This window comes from Pinus tabuliformis, chromosome 2_1, assembly GCF_031772625.1.
Source record: "Pinus tabuliformis cultivar Carrire ecotype Pingquan chromosome 2_1, CPIR1, whole genome shotgun sequence".
NCBI lineage: Eukaryota > Viridiplantae > Streptophyta > Pinopsida > Pinales > Pinaceae > Pinus > Pinus tabuliformis.
In genome coordinates this window covers 265448305-265473138 of record NC_142299.1, presented here as the reverse complement: position 1 = coordinate 265473138, position 24834 = coordinate 265448305, and the positions used below count along the sequence as shown (strand labels likewise).

The following is a 24834-nucleotide window of genomic DNA, read 5'->3' as shown; positions in this document are numbered from 1 at the left end:
TGAATTTCCCCAGCATACTTTTAAGAAGTCCTCGGTCTTACGAACAGATGTTATTCAGATCTTATACGTTTCAGAAACAGCTCTCCATGCTAGCACGAAGATGAAAGCATGGTGAGCGTTACATTCATTTGGGCATACATAGCGCACTTCTTTGATGGTGCTGGATCAACAGATGAAACAACCGCCTCTGCTCGCACTGGGGATTACGTATTAGTAACCGGTAGTAAAGGCGGAACCGGAGCCATTTGAATTTGATCCCATTTCCACTCTCCCATAAGATGCTCGGATTTTCTTATTCTCCGTATTTTTATTTTTGGTTTGAGTTTTACATTATAGAATGATCGACCACAGAAAATCTTAATACAGGGACTGTTGTGTTCTTGTAAAAGAATTAAATGCTACTGTTAAAACCACTGCGAAATTCAGATCTTGGAAAATCAATGAAGACATGAAGCTTGAATAAGAATTAAGGACTTCAAAACTTCTAAACGCAAGAATTTGCCTATTCTTGGAAAATTTCAATCTCTGTAAATACCTTGTGTTCATCAATCTCATTTAAAACGCGGCATTGTTATAAAGCGCGGCATTACAAAATCTCATTTAAAACGCGGCATTGTTATAAAACGTGGCATTCTTAACAATGGGGAAAATGAAAATGCAAACGGAAAATAAAGGCAGAATCATGTAATTGTATTATCATTGGCATGTAAAGGCGCATGGAATAAAAAAAAAATGAAAAAAAGTTAGTGGACTATGTGGGCCTTCGCATGAGAGCCACATGCCTTGCCACTCTATCCTCTATCACCATTACATAGCATGCAATCTGTAACAGCGCCACTTAAATGTTGCATCAAGCTAACATATGTAACTCATTCAAAAAGCCAACGTTTAACACAGAGCACCCACTAATTGTTCCCATGTAGACCAATTAATTCCTCCCATGGCCTTCGATTCACCTGCTGTCTGGCTGTTCTGGTCTCTGTAATCTCCAACGTCTTCAATGCTCGTTAACCCAACTTACTCAACATCAAAACTCAAACAGCCAAACTCACCCCTATACTTCCTCAAAATTTCTTCACTCCAATTCGACTGAATGGCCTTCAATTCAGAAGCAAGGTACCAGCCTTCTTATCTTGCAGTATCAAAACAACACCGAGGGCCACTCTCTCAGATTCTGCTGACTTCGAAATCATGGAAAGAGACTGGTCATTTCTGGAGAAAAACAGCTCCAATGGAAAGATGAAGAGGGTAGTGGATGCAGCACAGGTTGAGCAGGACTCCAGAGTAGTGGTCTGCTTGGGAACCCAAAAGTTTGTGGATTACCTCTGCATGACCACTCCCTGTGTTCTATCAGTGATGCACTATTCCTTGCTGGAGTTGGCTAATATAAAGGAGAAGCATGACAGTGTGAAATGCAGGCAAGGGGACATTGTGGGCATGCCCTCTTCTTTGCCTCCCTTGGATGTTGTCTTCATAAACTGCCTTCCTGCCTTGAACCACTCTCTTCCAAGAATTCTTGACGCCGTAGTCCGACGCTGTGTACCAGGTAAGCTTCTTCATGCCTTTCCGAGGCTCTGCGGGATCACCCACAATCTTGAAGCAAGCTCGCAACCCGTCAATGTTGGCAGAAGAACTGGAAAAGCTTGAAAGGTATGCTCCAAGGTCAAGATCATACACTAGAGGTAGATCCGAGCTGCTACAGGTGACTCCTCAGGTTTGTCTGAGCTACCACAGGCTAGTCTCCAAAGAGCGAAAATGGACAGTCCTCTCATGTTTAAGCGCAGGTCCGAATTCTGGAGTCTGAGGTGCCACAGGTCTGCTATAGTCCAAAATGGAGCTCCTCTTTAAGTCTGCAACAGTCTGAAGTTGATAGACCTTTCACAATCCTCCACAGTGTCGAGTAGGTCTGTTGCCACAGTGCCGAGGTAGTGCAAGCTTAAGCCACAGATCCCAAATGTTACAGTTTGCCACAGTCCAGGTAAAGTGTAATCTGAGCTCTCGTCCATCTGTACTGCAACTTGCTTTCCATACACACAAGAATGTAAACAAGAATGTAGATAAGTACAGTTCCTATAAAGTTTGGGGTTACTAAGCATACTGTTATGAAAAGCTTGAACAATAGACCATGTAAAGCTTGAATAATAAACATAAATTATTAAAATCGCAAGGACCAGGAATATTAGCGAGCCAGAGAAAAGTTTGTCACTGTATCAATAGATTAGGAGTAAACAAGAATGTAGCTCAAATACAGCAAGTTTGGAACGTTATTCTGCAAATACCGGCAATATTAATACGGCGGCGTCTGTACACATACATCAAATTTGCAATGAATTTAGGTTCAAGAAAACACAAACTTACCAGAAAACGTTATTCTGCAAATACCAGCAATATTAATACGGCGGCGTCTGTACACAGTTTAAACCCTGCTGCTCGCAGATTGTAAAGAAAAACCGAAAATCCCCGGAGTCACAATCACAATGCAAGGTGACAAAGGAGGGTAGCAGTGTATTTAATGAGATGCAGTGGGCCGACGTCAGAAAGACACGGGTGCAGGGCATGCACAAAGACACGGGTGTAGGGCAGGACCTCTCCACAGAGCGCGTACATTGTAACAGGGAACACCACCTTTGCATACCCGCCAGAAGTAATGCTAGCATTAAAACCATACACCCCTGACGGTTAGCTGAAAATGCACCGCACTTAATTGCTTTAACATATGGTTTAGGTTCGGATTACCTTCGGATTACGTTAGGTCCTCGGGAGGAGGCCAAATAAGGTGATTTATAAATATGTCTTCAAGAAACTTGGTATATAGTTGATGAGCGGGCATCAAAAGCAGGTCAATTAATGCTAAATAGCTCGCGAACGATTACTATAGTCCATGCCTGAGGGCAGGGACTAATAAGAACGGTTGTTAAGCAGCAAAGTGGGGAGCTTAAATCTCTGTTCGGGAACCTCTATATTATGAATTAATTAACAGTTTTTTTTGACAACTCGCTATTATGGAACCCTATAATCATTTAGAAATGGGTAATTGATTATTTGCCTTGCAAGAAAATTATAAGGCTTAAGTGTACTGCTCGCTCAGATACATGGTGATGCTGGTAGCTATGCCCTTGCCTTACAGGTACAATTTCAAGTTTTTACAGGAGCTTAGCAGAGTAAATTCGCCTTCCGTTGGTGTCGTCTCACGTGCGCTGGCAGCTTCGATAAATAGCCTATTGATTCAAGGTACACCCCTTGAAGGAAAAACCTTGAGCACTAACTCACCTACCTTCCGTATGATCAGAAGCAAATACCCAATCTCACAAGCTCCCCACTGCTGTAAATTTACAGCGCTTCCTCCAATAAATTCGTTTATCGTAATTTAGATATCTGAAACAAATTTACAACTCTTGCTGCAATAAGAAACAAGTCGTGACGCAAGGCCCTTGGACCAGATAAATTAGATGCTTGGATCTTACCACTGCACTGGGCTCTACGTATTCAGAGCTGCTCCTAGCAGTGAGCCCAGAACCACAGGAGAAAAGTTGGCAACCCATGAATCAGAGCGACACCTAGAACAATAGATAACTCCTCTTACTCTACCGTTGGTCTTTCCTGGGGCGTGATGTCGACCCATTGCGGCGATAGTGGTAGGAGGCAGATGGTAAGATCGGTAGCAAACAATCCTCCACTTGCGAAGTGGCCTTCCCTAAAATAGCAGTATAATCAAGTCTGTCGATCAATGTCTATAACTTTCCATGTGAGAAAGCATGAAGCAAGGCTAAGCAAAGAGATTTATCTTCTTCGACTGAGCTCTCCCTCTACGGGTAACTGTGTTGGTGGCCATGGAAGGCATATATTCTTTACATACAGTTTACCTTGTCCTCGAACATATTTGGTTACTGGTGCATGGCTATAATACATGTGGTCGTCAAGATCACTTATCCTTGTAACCTGTATTTCGTGTTTTTCCCACACAACTACATGACTCGGTTGTGAAAAAATGTCTAAAGGTCAGGAAAACTAAGCCACCACTCGTAAATTTCTGGATGCCAGCAATACTTATTGAAATTGTAAGACTCGCATCGTGTAAGCTCTGGGAAATAACACCCCAACTATGGATTAGCCAACTTAGCAAGCCAAATATTTCATGCCAGGGACTAATGCTAGCATTAGTTTAGGTCTCGAAAATATTAATGAAATCAAATCATTTTAACCAAGCTTTATGTCTCTTCGCCTCACGAAAGGGCTAAATAATGAAAAAAATTATTATTGGCCATAAAAAACAAGTGTTGTATTTGATAGGTTAACAATCATATTTCATTGGAAAACTTTAGTTTATCTGCGAACAGTTTAATGTAAAGAATAATAAAAACTCGATTCCTATAGTCCTATGCCTCAAGCAGCAGGGACTAATAGTAATAACCTAAACAAACAAGATATAAATATACATTAAATCGGATTATTTCTGAATATTGGATTACAATCATTTTTTTGATTATATCTTATTACTCGCTTATAGCAATTATTTATCAAGTTGGAAGTTATAATATTTAACTTTAAAATGGAATATTTATTTTTCAAAATAATTGACAAAATTAATTTTCAAATATATATCATAATTTTGAAGATCTTATTACAATTTTTGTGCCATGTGGATAATCAAGTTATAATGTTTAATTTTTAAAAATGAATATTTATTTTTCAAAATAATTGACAAAATTAATTTTCAAACATTTCATTGGACCATAACTTTGAAGATCTTATTACAACCTTTGTGCCATATAGATAACTGTCTCACATATTTTTGCCATAATTTATGGATGTAGTTGCAATATTCATACCATGATTTTAAAGATTTATGCAATATTTTTTTTGTCATTAAGCTTCATAATTAAAAACTTTGAAAATAGATCATAATCACATAAATAAACTATTGTCCACCATATTTTAAGCAAGTATTTGCATAAAAAATCAATAGAGCCAAAATGGAAATAAATATAGTTATAGAGAGTTACTACCTACCATTATTTATATTTCTCCAATACTTTAACATGTAAAAGTAAAAGTGTAAATGTATCAACTTAATAATGGTTACTACCCACCAAAATTTATACAAGTCCATATCCCTTAATAAGCAATTAACTTTTCTATTTCTTATATTAATTTATCATTCTTCTAAAAACAGAACATTCACTTAAATTACAAGTACATCACCTATAACACTTATTTAAAGAAAAAATATACCATTAAAAACATATTCAATATAAAATTTAATTTCAATAATAGTAACCTACACAAATAAAATGTATTTACTATACTATCACAATTTAAACCCAATATAAATAATAAAAGCCCAAAGAAACAACATATAAATATATGCTACTCGGATTACTTCTCTGAATAGTGCATTTGACTCACTTCCTTGATTATAACTTATTAAAAGAAGGAAGACTATACTAGCCGAAAAACTCATTTTTCTTTTAATCCTCGACCAACCGAACCTTCATGAGATACCTATCTGGGTCCAATACTCTCAATCACACGTGTTTGTCAAACCATCAAAGAGGCTGATATCTAACAGGATGTTATTCATCTTCTTAACTAATTTTTATTTTCTTTTACTGGTCCGATTCGGGTCAGGTACACTAAGTATCAATTGCCTATTTTAGACTGAGTATTATTTTTGAATTTGAATTTTTTTCTATAAGTGTTGAGGGAAAAATTCATTTTAGGATAAATTAATGGATGATGTAAGGCTCAATTTCGTTACTCAAATTATTTATTTAATTAATGATATGTGGATTACAAAGCGACTTTGCTTTAAATCATATATTAATATTATTGCAAATAGATTTTCTCTAATTTACATACCATTCAACCAAACATTTATTAGCTTTCACGTATTAAACGTCATGCATAAATTGCATACATAAATTATGGGCAATATCTCAAATTGAATTTCTCTAATAGTAATTATTGTCTGCTATTTAGTTTAATTAATTAATAATTTATTAATTTATAGTAATTAAGTATCAATGGTATTAATTTAGTTTATTTAATTAGTATAATTAATATTTTTAAATTTAAAGTTTCTATCATGAAATGTGTTATCAGTGTGAGGAGCAAATGCTAGCACCTTGAAAAACTTAAGTAGACCCTTCGAATCCCTCCTGATAGTTGCCCTTGATGTGCCGTGAGTATTTCTTGTCAGCGCCCCCCACACCTCTGTTTCATATGGCAGAGAAGGAATTTGGCCCCGACACTCTTTCTTTCAAAGATATGGTAACAGGTCACCCGCCAGATCAAGAATCCTTCTTCACCAAGCTGGCTTCCAGTACAACCTTCCACTCCTCCAGAGCAAACCCCGAGAACAGAGCTAAGAGGCAAGAGAAAGGCAAAAATGTTGAGAATCACTCAGCAAAAGGCACCACCTCTGCCATTCCCTCAGAAATGGAAGCTATCACTACAGAGGGTCAGGTGCAGCAAGAAAGAACAAAATCAAGGAGTAACTGTAACCCAAAAGCCAAGAAAATTCCGGAGTTGGAAATCCAAGACCCAGGAGTAGTTGTTTATAGAGAATACATGCAAGAACATGCAGTAATCTGCAAATTCATGGGCATTTGGCCCACAGAGAAAGCCCTGAACTGGTGGATCCAAACCAAATGGAAACCAAGGGGGGGAATCAGACTCCAACTTGGCTCAAAGGGGTTCTTCACATAGTTATTTTCGACCTCCTAGAAGATAGATATAGGATATTTGAAGGAGGTCCCTACTTCTTCAACTCAGCAGGATTGTATATGAGATTCTGGAAAGAAAACTTCACCCTAAGAAAGAGGACTTCACAAGAGTCCCAGTCTAGGTGCGCCTCTATTCCTTGTCAACAGATTATTGGCTCCTTCGGTCCTTAAAGGCATAGGAGACCAATTGGGAGAGTACATAAAAATGTCTGAAGGCACTCAAAGCGGACACTATGTCTCCTATGCCAGAATATGTGTGTATATAGATGTCTCCAGAGCCCTCCCAGAAGCCATAAACTAATTTTCAGGGATGAAGTCTGGCTCTAGAGCATAGACTATGAACATATCCCCTTCCAGTGCAGGAAGTGCCATGAGCACGGACACCTCTTCAGGGATTGTCCGCAAAACAAAATCCCTCAAAACGCTGAGCAGGGCAACAATAAAAAGGACAGCGAGGGCTTTACGAGAGTTAACACAAGAAATAAAAATAGCAGGAAAAATAATACAAAGAAGGAACAACAACAGGCAGTCACTCAGAACCAATTCGAGGCCCTAGTCAATCTGCAAGAATAGTCATCTCCAAGTAACCCGACAGAGGATGAAGCAAGAGAAGACAAGAACACTGGGGCAAACCAGGAACAAGAGGACAGAGGTTCAGATCACAACAATAAGGAAGATGATATCTCATAGCAGGACATAGAAATGGAGCAGATATTGATGGATGAAACCACAATAGAAAGTGTTATAGAAGAAGCACTAGAAGTATTATACCTTGTATCAATAGTAGAGGAATGGAAGACAAATGGAATAGAGGAAATCCCAGAACACCAACTCCAAAAAATAGAAGGAGCATATCTCCTCCAAGAGGAACTCAAGCACAACTCATATCATCCACCATCTGACAACAACGAATCTAAAGGAATCATCGAAAATATAACAACGGGAAGGTTTAGCCTGAAAGGACCAAGCCGCAAAAGGGGAAGGAAAACCACCTGCCAACTTCTTCAAGAACTGGGCGCCAAAATCATCAACGAAGGAAAGGTAAATGACCTAGCCCTAACCCCCTCTCTTTACCAATGAATTGCATTGGTTGGAATATTAGAGGAATTAATGGTCCAAAAAAGAAAAGAATCTTGAAAAATAGAATCCTTGTTGATAAACCAAATATCCTCCTCATTCAAGAAACTAAACTTGAGACAGCTCACCTTTCTGCCCTGCAAAAAAATTGCTTCAAACATTACAGTTACATAGCCAATTTTTCCATAGGATTGGTTGGAGGAAGACCATATGGAAAATCTCGCAATATGATCTCACTACTCATCACTCCATAACCACTATCTTGAGAATTATCATTTCCAATGAAAGTATCTGTATCACCAAAATATATGCCCCCCATAAGGTTGTTGATCGAATCAGGATGCTTCAATGTATCTCTAATCTGTTGGATGCCACCCATCTGCCTTTTAAAATCCTCGCAGGGTACTTCAACATAATAATTAATTTCGGGGAAAAGAAGGGAGTAATAAAGGAACTTGATAAGAATTCAGAAGCCTTTCTATCCACCATAGAAAGCCTCAGTCTCATAGATATCCCTACAAGTAACGCCACCTTCAATTGGAATATTAGAAGAGAGGAAGAAAGATAAATAGCTTCCAGGCTAGATCAGTTCCTCCTCTCAGAAGAAGTCTACCTCACCTCCTGGGAAACAGAGGCAAGAATTCTCCCTCAAGCTAGTTTTTATCATTGGCCAATTTCCCTGAAGCTTCACATCTCTCCTGGCCCAAAAAACAGGCCTTTCAGATTCGAATCCTTTTGGTTGGACCACCTGGATTTCTTTGGCAAGATGAGGGAATGGTGGGGCAACTTGAAGACAAGAACTAGAAATAAGATGTATACATTTCAGCAGAAATTAAAATCCATCAAAGAGGAAATAAAAAAATGGAACATGGAAACTTTTGGCAATATAATCACCAACAAAAGGAACTTGGAGCATAAAATGGAACTCCTCCAGCAACAAATCATCAGTGATGGCATCACAGATCAAAGAAAACATGAAGAGGTTGTTATAGACATATTTGGGCACTGCAACCCTAATCACATATGTCCATAAACCAAGGGCTTCTAAGCCCCTAAAAGTGTTGTTTCATACCCTAAAGGAGCAAGGTCAGCTGATTACATCAGTTCCCAGAAGTTCTCCCTGAAAAACTATTTAGAACTGGTCAAAACTGGACCATACAGACTGCTCCATGCATAGGGTGCGATGCATCTCACCTATTACACACGGGGGGTGCGATGCATACTGGAAAGCCCTTCTATAGGGTGCGATGAGCGAGAGCAGACAAATGGCAGAAGCAATTTGCTAGGTGGAAACCCAAAGAATCTTCTAGAAACTGCTCATATGACACTTGCCTCTCTGATTCACCCAGGGATGAGTAAGAGATCATGAAATCTCCAAGTGGAACCAAGAACTATTATTGAAATGACACTAGTCAAAATCCTAGAAGCTGACTCACTCTCATGCAAACATCTATATATGGATCCCTCATCCTAGAGATCCGGGGGCTGGAATTTTGTAATTTACAAGGAAGTGTTGTTGGTTTCTCTTTGAAGACATTGTTGGGTGATCTTGCTTTGTATGAGGTGAAGAGGGCTTTCATGCTGGGAGGATGATGCTGGATCAGACAGCTTAGTTGTAATCCTCTCTTCTACTACTTCTATCAATAAAGCTATTTGAGTTTTCCTCCATATGCTTGTATATCTCTGAATCTTGTATTTGTATATGCATTTATATGGTTAATGTACATCTTATCCTACATTGTTTATGGCTATAGATCTCTATGCTTTAATGGTATTTCATTGCTTTGACTCTACAGGTGTTCATTGAAGTGGGACAAGTGAGAAAGGAGTGGCGAAAGCTCTATCAAAGGAGAGAGGAAACGAGCAAGGAGACTAGAGAAAGACTAAGGTTGGTACTCTCTGCTTCTCTCTCATCTATATCTCACAAAGGAAGACACAAGTAACTTTAGTTTGTTTGTTTCTAAGATAGCTACCCATCTCAGTGGGACTAGCAGCTATGAATGGACACTACTTTTCCTGATAGCAAAATGGCGACTCCACTGGGGAACGAATAGTTTTTTTGTTTTGTTACTATTGTTTTCTTTATAAACCACAGATGGAGCATGAAGTTAAGCCAGCTAGCCTTCAAACTGTTTTTGCTATGCAACTGCAAAGTAGATCAATGCTGCTTCAGTCAATCTCTGGGTTGGTTTAAAAATTGAACATCTAGCTTGAAAACATCCTAAGTGCCCTGGTGGTAGCTCAAATAACCTCATTAGATCAGCCCCTATACTTTGTGTCTACTCACAACCATTAACTCAACCTAAATCCCTGAACTTAGCTACAAACTGTGAGTGAAAACCAAGCTCAGTCTCGTCCCTGGACCATCGCACTGTCTCTTCTTGGAAATCTGGATGCATCGCACCTCCCGTGTGTTGCAGGTGAGATGCATCCCTGTTTCCCTGTGTTACAGGTGCGATGATTGACTGAGACTGTTTCTGCCTCCAGATTTTGGTTTTTTCTTCATTGTCTTTAGCTTTATTCAGTAGTTTTGTTGTCTATGATCAGTATATCACTATTGAAACCATCTTCCTTTGCATTATTTCATCCTCCATCAGAAGGAATTGTGAATACAGTTCTCCTTTGCAAATAATAGCTTAATCGAACTGTCTTCTTTTGATTTGAAAGTGTCGCAAGTGTCGTTTTCAGTGAAGAAAAAGAGTGTCACAAAGCATTCCTCTTATAGATAGTTGATTACACTTTTACCATCGTATTTGATTTGAATTAATAGTATTTCAAGTGTCGAAATTAGTTTTAAATTCGAAATCGCAAAGTGTCATCTTAGCCTTCCTTTCGTTTTTTGAAGAGAAAATTGTTAGTATTGTCGCTTTGAAAGAAGATAATTCAAATCTATAATTAGTTTTCTTTTGTCATTCTCACATTAAGGAAACTGAAAAAAAAATACATGCATGTGCATTTGCATTAAGACTGCATGCTGAAATTGATTTAGGAAAAGTGCATCTAGTGTATGCTCTCTGCTCTATGTTGAAATAATTTCATCTCTCTTTCCTTAGTAGCTAAGATTTTCATTGCAAAAAGAAAGTAAATGACTGTTTATCATCTTAGATTGCATATTTAGGAATTGTATATCTACATCACGTGATGAACCTTAAAGGCAAACTTCTTAAAAAAGATCAACTATAAAATAAACCTCAATGAACATAAAAACGCTTTGGAACCTAACACACAATATCTAGAAGTCTAGGATAGAGACGTATTCCGACGTCGTAAAGCCTGGTAACTATCGCTTTCATCGTAGGTTGGGTGATTCCTCCTCTTTGAGACGATAAGTGCCAGTACAGACTTGTGCTCCCACGTACTGTCGAGTATATATTGGGAGACCACAAAAGGCTACATCCTTTATCCTTAGGAAGCCGTGTCTGCTGCCCTATCGATCGCAATGCACTGAACACAGCATTTGGGAAGATTGAGTGTCATACCATAAAAAGTATTTTGCAGTTTTGCGATTGGTTTGGTAATCCCTCTGTCTAGATTTCTAGAGAAGTCACTTTCGTTCCTTTTCAGAATCCCTAAAAGAAAAGGTCCATCTGAGCACTTGTCACTTCAGGCTCATTAAAAATCAAAGGCAACTAGAGTCATCTTTAGCTTTTTCTCGACTCTTAAAAATTGAAAAAGCAAGTTGTGTCAAAGTGTCATAAAATTTATTTTAATTGAAATAACATCATTTTTCCCTCGTTGGTCTTAGGTTGAGAAAATGGAGTCTACCAATCAAGGATTTCCCCCAAGGGGAAATCCTAGTCCCTTCTCCTCTTGGGGGGATGTTGGTGCTCCACACATGGGCACATTGTCCCTTCCAGGACTCACAATTGGCCTGCCAGTATGGCTTTTATCGACCTCTGTCGTTCAAAACACTGCAATTCCTCAGCAATCATCAGCAACCAAATGATCCTGAAGTCGCTCCCCCACCTTCTACTTGATTTATTTCTCCCTCTTCTTCTTCCTCTTTGCTTGGTGAAGCTAGTAACGCTAAAAACCAAGTAACTGAGAAGAAGAAGAAAGGGAAGGAGAAGAAGAAGAAGAAGCCAACGGCGAAAGGGGGCAACCATGCATCGTCTGGCGAAAATCCACACACTGCACCTTCCAAACCTAAATCTCCATGTGTCATTTGCAAAGGAGACCACTATCATCGAGATTGTCCCTACATCCCACGGATCCTGAGGGACTGGTCTCCCCTCTTGCACAATCCGGTGTCTTCAACCTCTAACGATCATGTTGAGAGCACACCATCAACTAGTGAAAATGAAGCCAATGGAAAGAAAGGAAGATCTAAATTTCCTTGTAGACTGTGTGAAGGAAATCATGTCCTCCACCATTGTCCTTTCCTAGACGAAGCTAAAAGAGTCTTGGATAGCCGTCCTGCGTCACCGCAGCGACTTCCTCCTGGATACAAGAAACTCTTTTCGAGTCCATCGCTAGTTGAAAAATTGAACTGACACACATTTGTTGTCGGTCAAAGCACCTATCGTTGAAGATAAACCCTCAGATTCCACACCGAACCAAAGTCAACAGGTTTAACGACAGTCGACCCAATCTTGTCTTCAGAAGGTCCACCTTCAGATGATACTGTCACCAAAGAGAATGAGAATGACACCATTCAAATTCTTTTCATTAACACAGAATTCGATGAACATGGGGGCAATCTATCCGTTCCTTTATAGCAGGAAGGAAGTTCATCAGAGGTTTACCGGGTCGTTTATTCAGTCCCTCCTCCAAGCAATCTAGTCGTTTCCTTCTATTGGAATCTACTAGGGAGACCCCGCCTACCATCTAATGTGCCATTCCGAATCATAGTACAAGCTTACAGAACGATCATGATTGGTACTATCATAAATGAAGGGGCTTATGTGAGTATCCTTTCCTCAACTACTTGGAAAGCGCTTGGTTCGCCATCGCTTCTACTCGAGATTTGAAATATGACATGCTTCAACAAAGGAACCAGTCGACCATTGGGGATCCTTCCAAATTTGCCTATAAATTTGAGAAGGAAAACCATTCATCTAAATGTGATAGTAGTCCAAGGACCTCTAGATTACAATCTACTCCTTGGGCATGACTACATTTATAGCATGGGAGCTATCGTTTCCTCACTCTTTCGAGTGATGTGTTTTTCGCATGAAGGAAAAATGGTCAAGCTCGTAGACCAACTTTCATTCCCCAGTTCAAACACAGCTACTAGTCAAATTCCATCCCTAACTAATCTTTTTGCACAAGGAATGTCTCATCAAACTCCAGTCCATCCACCTGATGACCGCGAGTGATTCAGTGATTGTGACTGAAACCTAAGAGGCATGCGCCCTGGTCCGCTTCAACAGAAAACCCCAGATATAAGGTAGGTTTCTACGTAGGAATATGACTAGTCTGAATCCCTTGTCCTTTTAGGAAAATGAAAGTAGACTAGAAAAGGATTCCCCCATCAAAGGTTATGTGATTGGCACTGACAACAGTCACCTTTGTCCATTTCGATAGACATCGCCAAGGAAGTGTTTTGTCTACTACGCAGATGAGACAATCTTGCTAATGCAAGAACTTCCATATGGTGACCTGGAAACTCTACTTTATACCTGGGGGCATGCAAACCTTTTTGCATGCAAGTGAAAAGCGACCATTTATTTTCTTAGTTTGTAGGCTCTTAACCCTTTAAACTCGTAGGTTGGTCGTTCCTAGCTTGCATAACGAAAGGCTCTGGAGCAAAGTTTCGAATGGGGCAAGCTCCCTAAAAAATGAACCTATCGATGAGACATCCTTATTATATGACTGGCACGAGCAGTTTTACGCGAAGTTCAAGCTCGTTAAAAAATAAACCTACCAATGAGCACATGTTCCCCCAGTGTTCAAGCTCATTAAAAAATGAACCCACCTTCGGTAAATAACCATTTCGATCGCATAATTATCAGCATTTGAACCTTGGTCGTGTTCTTATCATCACCTCCACTCTTTTTTAGCCGATCATATACCTTCATTTGATTGTTTACCCTAGGAAGAGCTGCGACGAGTGATTCTATTAGCCACCTTCTTTACACTGCCGTGATTGAAAAGTTCCAAACCTTACCTGGAACCAGTTGCTATCCAAAAACATCACTCGTTCCTCAAAAAACGAGTCTCCTTTAAGCTCTTTTCATCTGACTCATAAAATATGAAAAGATTGCCGAGAAATTGGCCTCTCGAACTCGTTAAAGTGATTGGAAGTGCCATCCCTCCTCTAGATTTTAATCTTTTTGGACCTAAGGGATCATTACACAAAACGATCGAGTGCTTGTCTTTTTCAGCTCGTTAAAATTATCGAAAAGTCATCCCTTTCATATTATTTTATACTTTTTTTCGGACTTAAGGGATTACATTACGAAAAAGGACTACTGGAGTTGTCTTTACGTCTCTTTTTAGACTCTCTAAAATTGAAAAGGACCAAGTTCTCTTTGTCGTTAAAGTCGCTAAAACAATAGTGACAAACTTGACCATGCAGACAAGATCGAGTTTCATTGTTGCTAGGCTCATTAAAACATAGCGACAGGTTTGCCCGAAGGGAAAATTATAGAACAAGCATATGTTATCCTCCTCAAGCTTGACAAAAATAAAGAGGTACTGGTCAGTAATGACTGGGGAAAAAGGGAAGAAAACTTGAATAACTTCATTGGTAGCAGGTCGCTCTTGAACATGACACTTTCACTCCGTCACCATGATTGAGTCGGGTTAGGTTATTCTGTTCACCGGTCATATCACCATTCGTCCACCGTACCATCCATTTTTGGGGTTAACGCTACCAATCCATTTCAATGTCGCTGATATGTTCAAGAGAAGTTGCTCAGAGAATTCACCCACCTAGCTAATGCCTCATCCACTGCAATACCTTCACTCTCCATTTTCCATGACCGCCACCCTGAACATTGTATCAACATATCGTTTTCACCTCCACAAAATCATTTGCTCTGTTCCGTGTCGTAGATGTGGGATTCATTAAGGCCCTCCTACGACGAGTCACTTCTTGTCGACATCAGCTCATTATCCAAGAAGTTGACTTAGGAACAACCCTTTCAGTACTTTGAAGATTGCATGCCTCAATGGCAAGTTTCTCACTTCTGGCGATAGGTTTACATCAATTGCCTTCGACCGAAAGATTTTGCATGGTGTTCGACATCAACTCATGTATTCACACCACGCGAATTGTACTGCAGTACCTTGAGGGTCATTATCATTATCGGTGATTCCTCTCACTCTTGTTAACAGCTTACATCATTGGTTGGTAATGAGGCGATGTCTTTCCATGTTCGACACCAAAACATCTTTTCACATGGATCAACTTGTACTTCAGACGAAGATTGAACAAGTTTGAAGACCCCAGATCTAGTTTCATCCATCTGGGCTACGATATATTCAGGAAAATAAAGACATCAAATGTACATCACAGCTGCATAGATAATCATCCAAACTAAAGGATGATGTACCAGAATCATCAGTCTGCCACACAGACGATTGTCTGTCTTATGTACATAAAAATGAATTTATAAAGTTGGGCATGGGAATGCCCGCCTCAGCTAGATCATGAAAATATTATGAAGATAATTTATTGTATTGTATCTTATTGCAGGTCACCTTCCAGTTCGAAAAACCTCATATCCTCATTATAAAGCATTTCACCCGACAACAGAAGATTTACGACCTCATGCTTTAGGGGGCAACTGTTATAGACATATTTGGGCACTGCAACCCCAATCACACATGTCCATAAACCAAGGGCTTCTAAGCCCCTAAAAGTGTTGTTTCATACCCTAAAGGAGCAAGGTCAGCTGATTACATCATTTCCCAGAAGTTCTCCCTGCAAAACTACTCAGAACTGGTCAAAACTGGACCATACAGACTACTCCATGCATAAGGTGTGATGCATCTCACCTATTACACACGGGGGGTGGGATTCATACTGGAAAGCCCTTCTATAGGGTGCAATGAGTGAGAGCAGACAAATGGCAGAAGTAGTTTGCTAGGTGGAAACCCAAAGAATCTTCTAGAAACTGCTCATATGACACTTGCCTCTCTGAATTCGCCCAGGGATGAGTAAGAGACCATGAAATCTCCAAATGGAACTAAGAACTATTAGTGAAATGACACTAATCAAATTCCTAGAAGCTGACTCACTCTCCTGCAAACATCTATATATAGATCCCTCATCCTAGAGATCCGGGGGCTGGAATTTTATAATCTGCAAGGAAGTGTTGTTGGTTTCTCTTTGAAGACATTGTTGGGTGATCTTTCTTTGTATGAGGTGAAAAGGGCTTTCATGCTGGGAGGATGATGTTGGATCAGATAGCTTGGTTGTAATCCTCTCTTCTACTACTTCTATCAATAAAGTTATTTGAGTTTTCCTCCATATGCTTGTATATCTCTGAATCTTGTATTTGTATATGCATTTATATAGTTAATGTACATCTGATCCTACATTGTTTATGGTTATAGATCTCTATTCTTTGATGGTATTTCGCTACTTTGACTCTACAGGTGTTCTTTGAAGCGAAACAAGTGAGAAAGGAGTGGTGAAAGCTCTATCAAAGGAGAGAGGAAATGAGCAAGGCGAAAGACTAAGGTTGGTACTCTCTGCTTCTCTCTCATCTATCTCTCATAAAGGAAGACACAAGTAACTTTAGTTTGTTTGTTTCTAAGATAGCTACCCATATTAGTGGGACTAGCAGCTCTGAATGGACACTGGTTTTCCCGATAACAAAGGTTACGCTACAATAAAGTTGGGAGGACAGGGCTCTACAAGAAGAGGAACTTTGGCATCAAAAATCCAGAATGAATTGGCTAAAATGTGGGGATAGGAACTATGTTTTTTTCCATCGATCGATGATCCAACACAAAAAGAATAATAGAATACTGGCTCTAAAGAAAAGAGAGGGAAACCTCATTCATTCTCATGAGGAAATGGAAGAGAATCTAAACCAGTACTTCAACACTCTCCTTACGGAGCCAAGGAATGATCAGGTAGGGGACATACAAAAAATTACCAACCACATTCCTGAGATCCTCACTGAGGAACATAACAAGATGCTTCTGAGAAAGGTTTCACTGCAAGAGGTGGAGGAAGTAGTCATGAGTATGCCCAACGGGAAAGCACCTAGCCCAAATGGGTTCACCATTGACTTCTATAAAGCTTACTAACCTATCGTAAAAAATGAGGTCCATGCCCTGGTGGAGGAATCTAGAATCCAAAAATATGTCTTAAAAGCTCTCAATGCCACCTTTCTCACTCTAATTCCTAAAGGTGACAATGCAAACTCCCCAGAAAAATTTCATCCCATAGCCCTTTGTAATGTTATATACAAGATCATCGCCAAAGTTTTGGCTAACAGACTAAAAATCATCTTGCCTCTCTTGATCTCCCAACACCAAACCGGCTATGTGGAAGGTAGGAAAATTATGGATAGTATCATCCTCTCCCATGAATTAATCCACTCCCTCAAAATCCAAAGGAAACTCAGTATGATGATACAATTGAACATGTCAAAGGCTTTCGAAAAAATCAGTTGGGCTTACATGAGAGAAGTACTGACAACTTTTGGGTTTCACAAAGATTGCATAAAATGGATAATGGCGATGGTTTCAGGAGCTTTTTTCTCAATCCTCCTGAATGGCTCCCCCTCTCTACCCTTCAACCCCTCCAGAGGCATCTGGCAAGGGGATCCGATTTCACCCTTTCTTTTTGTCATAATGGTAGAAGGGCTCAGCCACTCCATCACTGTTGCCTTGTCTTCTAATGCCATTTTTGGCCTCAAACTCTACACCTCTACTCCTCCTTCCACGAACCAAAAATTTGTGGATTATACTATGCCCATGGGTCTCCCCAATGCAAAAGAAGCCTCATCCTTCAAGGCCATTCTCTCTGATTTCTCAGTAGCCTCTGGCACCTCCATCAATCAAGAAAAATCCAAGTTGTTCTTCTTCAATACCCCTCTGGTTATTCAAGGAAACATTGCTAGAATCCTTGAATTTCAAATAAGCAACCTCCCCTCCAGATACCTCGGTGTTCCCCTCACTAACAAGCCAATGGCTCATTCTACTTGGGAAGCTCTGATAATCAAGTTAGAAAAGAGGTTGGCCAATTGGACCTTCATATCACTAAATCTAGCAGGTCGCCTCGTTCTAATGAAATCTATTTTACAGGTTATTCCTCATTATTTATATGCAGCTTTGGTTGCCCCTAAAGCAATCTCTAACCTAATCAAAAATATGTAAAGGAACTTCCTATGGAGAGTTTCATAAAAGCAATAGAAGTGGGCATTAGTTGCCTAGGAAAAAATGTGTAAGCCCAAAAAAGATGGTGGCCTTGGACTCAGGGACCCTGAGATCCTAGGAAAAGCCTTGGGAGCTAAAACTCTATGGCGATGGATATTAAACCCCAACTCCCCCTGGGGAACCCTTTGGAAGGTAAAATATGCTCCCACCCACTCGCAAGAACAAATTATAAGGCTCAATTGGAGAATAAAGGGTTCGGTCATATGGAACCAGTCATGGGAAAATAGGGCAATTATCCATAAACACAGTTTATCGGAGGTGGGAAAAGGGGACAAGGACCTTTTTTAGGAAAATTCCTAGAAACCCAGCATAGGAAGCAATCGGTGGATTGAATGGATAGATGAGAAAGAGTCGGATCCCCAATCAACCCTCAAGTGTGGCAGGAGCTCTCGAGTGAACTCTGAAAAAGACAAATTCTCTACGACAACTCATAGGACAATATCAGATAAGGGAAAAAAACAGATGGGGACTTCAATATAAAGGAATCTTATAGATACATTTCTCTCCATGACCAACTTCAACCGAATCTTAAATGGAAATGGTGTAAGAAATGAAACACTCTCCAAAAATATCTATCTTCCTATGGCTTATAATGCACAGGAAAATTATTACTTGGGATAATCCCAGAAAAAGGGGATTCATTGGACCCTCCATATGCAACCTATGTCAGAAAAAAGAAGAAACTACAAATCATTTGCTGAATGAATGCTCCTATGCAAATAGTATTTGGAACTGGGTGTATTTAGTGTTCAGAGAGACAGATCAGGATCCCTCCTCAATTCTAAACACCATCAAAAATTGGTGATCCTCTTTTTCCCCCAATCCTCTTGTTAACAGGGCATGGAATCTTGTCCCAGGTATCATATGTTGGGCGCTCTGGAAGGAAAGAAATGCCAAAATATTTCGGGGAACCTCACTTCAGGAGGAAGTCACCCTCTCTATTGTCAAGAAAACTATTTGGGAATCTGTGGCTTCCTCTATTCTTCAGGGTCCCATCGACCCTCCTAGCAGCTCGGATATGAACATTCTTTCCTTGTTGGATCTCCATCTCACTCTCACACCTATGACCTCCTCTATTTCGAGAAATAGGTGACCTACTTGCAAGCAGTCGCCTCCGGAGCTAGGGACCCTTAAACTCAACTATGATGGTGTGGCCAAAGGAAACCTAGGCTCAGCGGGCTATGTGGGGTTCTTTAAGAATTTTGTGGATTTATGAGGGAAACATTGGCACCTCTACCAATAATGTTGTCGAACTTCCCGCTCTGGAACACATGATCGCCACTGCAAAACACTACAATTTTTGTCCTCTAATCATCGAAGGTGATTCAACTCTGGAGACGAAGTTCAGTAGGAAACTTCAGCAAGGAATGGACGTTGCCAAGGTGTCTGACAATTGGCGTTTAAACAAAATCTTACAGAGAATAAAAAACAATATAGAAAGCATGGAAGGGCTTCACTTCCAGGTAATCAGAAGAGAAGGGAACAAGTTGGCAGATAGGTTGGCTAACGAAGGCACGATAGGTAACCTCCGGTTGTAATCAAGGTCATGGAATGACCTGGAATACAATGATCACCATCAACATTGCGAAGTCATAAATGCCAAGGACAACCGAAAAAATGAACATCAATTATTTGAAGATCCCAAGTCACATCAATGATGGATTAAGAAGTTTGGAGGACTGTGGATCTGACGAATATTTGCCCTGAGCTACCCTCCTAATGATAGTCATGCCTTATAAACCTCCCACGGCTTTATTCTTCTCTAGGGATGTCATCCTTCTATCCATTCAGTCATGTAAGGTACCCTCGACACCACCTAACTTTGGCACCTCCCACGCTCCGACTTCATTCCCCTTCCCTCATCTCCTCATCCCTCGAGGCTCTCCCACCCCTATGAATAACCCCCCTCACTGTCTCCTCCCTGTCATCCCGTCTTCTCTGGTCCCTTGGTTTTATTGTCTACCCTGTGTGATCAACTTGTTGTCTGCCCCTTCCCCTCCCATGGCTCCCAAGAAAAATTCTAGTCTCGCTCCCAGTCGGGGGCACGACCGAGGTCGAGAGTCCTCGCACTGGAACTCCTTAGGCTCTCCTCCCACCACTCACACAGAGTCCTCGATAAGGCGCGTGACTCTCAATTACTCTGTAGCTGTGAACCCTGAAACCCAAGGAAGAATTGCAAACTTAGAGGCTCAGGCCAGAGCTCTAAGAAGAGGAATTTCCTCAGATGAAGTTGTTTTTGACTTCACCTGGATCCCAGACCCTACTCTCACCAGATCAAGAGAAAATATCTATGTGCGCTCCATCAATATTTGGTGGAAAATGAAGACCATCCTTGGCCTGGCTATGCAAGAGCAGGCATAACTCTCAAAGGTGTTGGAGAAAAAATTTGACATCCTCACCAAAAAAATTGTGGTTTATCTGCAGTTTGTCCATCACAGTCGTTTTGTTACAAGAGACTCTCCTCACTACACGGTCTTAAAGAAAAGGGCTACCACCAAGATGCATTTGCCTGCAGATTGCTCCCCCAGTGTGAAGAAAGAAGCGGCAGGAGCCTCCTCTAGTCGACCATCTACCGTGGCGCCGTAGGAAGGGAGCACCTACGAGAACCCAATCAGCCTGGACGATGACTCGGTCGCCGGCAACCTCTAATGCGCACAGTAAGATCCTTTTTGTTTCTTTTCCCCTTGAGATTCGAGGTCGCGGTTGAGAGCAGGAAGACAATTTCGGAGCAGAAAATAAAGGCCCTGGGAACAAACAGTTTCGGTTCGTCTCAGATTTCTGGTCTCTTTTTTGAGTCAACATCAATTTTGCTCTCTGTTTGTCTACTTGGTTCAGACCATTGTAATTCTCATAGCATATAGAGCTTCTTTTTTGTTAAGCTTCATTGTAATTATGTCATTTTGGCTGCCAGAATGGCCAGGGTCGTTGGCTCTTGTACTGGAGAGACAGTGTTGCACAAACCAACTTTTATAAATACGTCTACTATATAGTGATATAACTCATCTTATTTAAAAAAAACATTTTTAAATTTCAAACTAATAACATTAAAGATAAGTGTTAATAAAAAAATTACAAAAATTAAAAAAAAAAAAAATTTGTAAAGTTCCATTTTTGTTAAATTGAAAATTATTTGACTTATTTGAGCAAATAACACTATCATTATAATTTTAAAAAAATTATAAATATTATTAATGAAGAAAAATAGCTATTATTTAATATTATTTAGTTTAAAATCATTATTAATCTTACACATTAATAAAAATAATTATTATTTAATATTATTTACTTTGAAATAATTATAGACTAATTATTTTTTTAATTAATTAATATAAATATTAATTTAATAATATTATTATAAATAATTTATAAATATTTTTGTAATGATTGATAAATGATTATAAATATATTCTCAAGTGTGACTCAAGAGTCCCTGAAGGAAAAACGCTCTAAATGACATGGAAATTTAAATTAGTTTAATAATAATTCAATTCAATTCAATTGGGGACTTTGATCTCTCAAGACTAATTAATGAAGTCTCTCTAGTTACAGTTGATGGGAGACCTGTCGCCTTGGTTAATGAATTGAAAATGTGAAAGGCCAGTTAACTTCCTGGATGGTGTGTACAAATTTTCCAATATCGCAAATAGATGTGGTTCATTTAATGTTGTTAGGAAACCAGCAAACTAGCCATTCTAGATCGAGGTTCTACTTCCTATGCACAAGTTTGAAAGGCCCCAGGTAAAGTTGTCATTGCTGTTTGGTCAATTTGGTTATCTTTCATCTCTACTGTGATAGCGAAACGTTTGAAGCCTCTTCTCCCCACATTGATCGCGCCTGAGCAGACAGGTTTTGTTGAGGGCAGGCAAATTTTGGATGGCATTGTGGTCTCCCAGGAGGTGATACATTCTTTAAAGCAGCGAAAGCGACCAGGCATGCTCCTGAAGCTGGATTTATCAAAAGCATATGATCGCTTGAATTGGGACTATTTGCGAGCAGTCCTTGCAGCTTACGGTTTTGACCATAGATGGATACTTTGGATTCTAAACTTGGTTTCCACTCCGACCTTTTCCATATTGCTTAATGGGATACCTACGGTTCTGTTTAAGGCTTCACGGGGTATCCGACAGGGAGACCCTCTTTCACCTTTCTTGTTCATTCTGGCACTGGAAGGGCTAAGCAGGCAAATCAAGACGGAGGTCAGGACAGGCGGACTCAGAGGCATTAGATTATGGGGCGCTGACCTTGTCATCACACATCAACAATTTGTTGATGATATAATGTTGTTTGGCGAGACATCACTCCGAGAGGTAAGGGGCTTTCAGCGAGTGTTAGCGGCTTTCATGTCAGCTTCAGGTATGGCCATCAATTATGATAAATCTTGTACTTTCTTTTTTAATACGCCAGATGCTGTTAGGGTTCACTTAACTCGGCAGCTCGGCTTCCGGCTGGCTGAGTTACCTACTAAATATTTAGGTCTACAATTAGATCTTAAATCATAGCGGATTAAGAATTGGCAACCTATTGTTGATCGAATTAGGAAGCGATTGCAAAATTGGTCGTTCAGAATATTGAATTTTGCCAGTCGAGTTGTCCTTTTAAAATCAGTTCTGTTATCCATTCCTATCTATCCATTATCCATTATGCCTGCTCCTAAGGGAGTCTTCGGGAAGTTTAGGGAACTCTTTGGTAAATTTCTCTGGGAAGGGCCCAATCAGCAACGCAAATGGACATTGGTTTCATGGCAACAGCTCATTAAACGTAAAGAGGAGGGTGGTCTAGGTATCAGGGATTTGGAGTTCGTCAATAAGGTTTTAGGTGCAAAGTTGTGGTGGAGATGGGTGCAGGGGGGTGGGGATATCTGGAAAAGAATCTGGAATCATAAATATCGGATGCCACCCACGGTTGAAGGCCGTCTCCGTGTTGAAGATACTCCACGGGGATCGAACATTTGGGAGCTTGCTCGCCATAACAGCAATTTGATTCGAGATTTAGCATTCTGGGAAATACGTGGTGGGAATTTTGCTCGTTTTTGGCTGGATGCTTGGCAGCAAAGGGCCAAGCTGGCTAGTCACCCTACTTTGCATGCCTTACAGGACGGTGCACATCAGGCAGGCCTTGTATGTGTTCAGGACTATTGGCGCCCGGCAGGACAAACTGAGGTATGGCGTGCATGGAAGAATCCTCCAGACTGGAATGCGCGCATTCATCAGGACATCCAACAAATATATCTCAGGGAATTAGATATGCGGAAAATTCGGATACGTCCAGGCAATGATCTCCTTCGCTGGGGGAAAGCTTCGCAAGGAATGTTTACGGTGAAGGAGGCTTATTATTGGCTAACAAAGGGTGATGCCATGGTCGACCCAACACCGTGGCAAAAACTCTGGCAAGTAAAATGGTGGCCTAAGGTGACAATTTTCGCATGGCTGGTGTGCCGTGGCAGGATCTTAACGTGGGACAATCTCCAGAAACGCGGTATGATCGACCCTTCTTCGTGCTCTCTCTGTCATAAGGAATATGAGACACAAGAGCATTTGCTGAATCGATGTTTGTATATCCAAAGTTTGTGGGAGGAAATTAGGAACCTTTTTGGTTACTTGCATAGAGACCCCAACAATATCCGTGAAACCATTTTACAATGGGGAATGGGACATTTTAACAGTAAAATTGTTCGCAGGTTATGGAGTTTATCGTTGGGGTTTGTCCTCTGGGAGGTGTGGAAGGAACGCAATCGCCGAATTTTTCAGGGGCGTAGTTGCTGCGAGGTTGCAATTTGGGAGGTGATCTGTAGGTCGCTTAAGGAAACGGTCCTTTCCGAATCATGGGCAGAGGAGGACTGGCAATTAAATCTGGCTGAGCAGCGAATCTTACTCAAATTGGGCATTGATTCTACGATGCTCTACCCAAACAATGATCGGCTCCGTCGACCACGCTTGCAGAGCCCCAGCTTCTTTCGACTTCCCGTTGAGCACCAAATTAAGTTATCCTTCGATGGTGCCTCCAAGGGTAATCCAGGGGAGGCGGGTTGGGGTGGGCTTTTCCGTGATAGCTACGGGAGGACGCGTTGGATATATGCAGAGTGGGGAGGGGAGCTGTCAAATAATGAGGCCGAGCTTTGGGGTGTATACCATGGGCTACGCATAGCAGTGAGGAATGGTTATCAAAATCTGGTTGTGGAGGGGGATTCCCAACTCGTTATCGACATGCTGAGGAAACTGCAGCAAGGAAAGTCGTGGGATCAAGTTGCCAAGAGCTGGCGGGTTGCTGCTATTATACAGGATATTGAGGAGCAACTGCGAAGGATTGATTACATAACACTTGCTCATGTCTTACGCCGTGGCAATCGTGCGGCAGATTACTTGGCCAACTGGGCTACTGCTGATTCAGTTCGTGTGCTGGATGGTAGTTGGGGCTCCTCCCCTCACGATCCACGTTGGGGTGAGCTGGCCGCCATCCTCCGCCAGGATAATGATGAGGCCATGGGGGGCGACGAGACAGCATAACATTCACCATATAATGATCATGGCATGCGGGGATCGGTTTAATAAATCTCTCAGTGGTGGGATTAGGTACGACTCTGCAAACCTACCCGCCTGGCAGCTTCATTTATTGATGACATGCGCGGAATTGCCCTTCTCAAGATTGACGGCAGTTTGGGTACAGTGGTGGGTATGTGGTGGCATGGGGAGGA

General features: G+C 40.7%; 1 long non-coding RNA gene across 1 annotated transcript; it reads right to left on the bottom strand.

Annotated features, from left to right (window-relative positions):
- Positions 1 to 1465: 1465 nt before the first annotated feature.
- LOC149199770 (uncharacterized) lies at positions 1466 to 2470 on the bottom strand. Its single transcript, XR_016253315.1, has 2 exons — positions 2359 to 2470; positions 1466 to 2021 (listed from the first exon to the last, which is right to left on the bottom strand). It is a non-coding gene; the product is annotated as an uncharacterized LOC149199770 (long non-coding RNA).
- Between the last annotated feature and the right edge of the window lie 22364 nt (positions 2471 to 24834).